The sequence below is a fragment of the Delphinus delphis genome, chromosome 6 (genome assembly GCF_949987515.2).
Source record: "Delphinus delphis chromosome 6, mDelDel1.2, whole genome shotgun sequence".
NCBI lineage: Eukaryota > Metazoa > Chordata > Mammalia > Artiodactyla > Delphinidae > Delphinus > Delphinus delphis.
Window position 1 is genome coordinate 107,709,400 of NC_082688.1, and position 1,144 is coordinate 107,710,543.

General features: G+C 43.4%; 1 pseudogene; it reads left to right on the forward strand.

Moving 5' to 3' along the window:
- Positions 1–276: 276 nt before the first annotated feature.
- Positions 277–843, forward strand: LOC132427732 (large ribosomal subunit protein uL22-like; annotated as a pseudogene).
- The last annotated feature ends 301 nt before the right edge of the window (positions 844–1,144 follow it).

The window sequence follows — 1,144 nt, forward strand, 5'->3', positions numbered from 1 at the left end:
TATCTGGGTGGTGTTTACTATGGGGTTAAGCTTATAATAATTTGTGAAGCCCTATATTTGTCTTGTGGGTTTTTTGTACATGTGTTATTTATGTATTTTACAACCAAATGTTTTATTTTTTTGATTCCTTTTCCAGTAAGCGGCCTGAGGTGACCTCTAAAAGTGGTTCGCTATTCACTTTACCCAGAAAACCCCACAAAATCATGCAAGTCAGGAGGTTCAAATCTTTGTGTTCACTTTAAGAACACTTGTGAAACTGCCCAGGCCATTAAGGGTATGCATATCGGAAAAGCCACCAAGTATTTGAAGGATGTCACTTTAAAGAAGCAATGTGGGGCTTCCCTGGTGGTGCAGTGGTTACGAGTCTGCCTGCCGATGCAGGGAACACGGGTTCGTGCCCCAGTCCGGGAAGATCCCACATGCCGCGGAGTGGCTGGGCCCGTGAGCCATGGCCGCTGAGCCTGCGCGGTGCGCCATTCCATCATTACAATGGTGGAGTTGGTAGGTGTGTCCAGGCCAAACAGTGGGGCTGGACGCAGGGTCGGTGGCCCAAAAAAAGTGTTGAATTTTTACTGCACATGCTCAAAAATGCAGAGTAATGCTGAAGTTAAGGGCTTAAATGTAGATTTTGTGGTCATTGAGAACATCCAGGTGAACAAAGCCGCCAGGATTTGGTGCAGGACTTACAGAGCTCATGGTTGGATCATCCCATACATGAGCTCTCCTAGCCCCACCGAGATGATCCTTACTGAAAAAGAACAGATTGTTTCTAAAGCAGAAGAGCAGGTTGCACAGAAGAAAAAGATATCCCAGAAGAAACTGAAGAAATGCTGCAAAAGATAAATGCAAATAAAAGGAAAAAAAGAAGTTTTATTTTTTTAAAAGAGGAGATTAATGACAAAGCATAACTTAAGAGATGGGTGGGAATGTGCTAGGAGCGTGGCTGGAAGGATAAGACTTGGCAGGAGGATTGACACTTATTCTTCTGAAGAAGAAGGAAAAGAGGAAAAATACATATATATTTATAGGTATATGGTTGCTTATTGAGTGAGGTGGGTGGGAATAGGTGCAAAGGTAAATGATTCAAGACCCTCTGACGTTTATTTTTTTCTGGAGCAGAAACCAGATCACCTGCTGAGAGTAG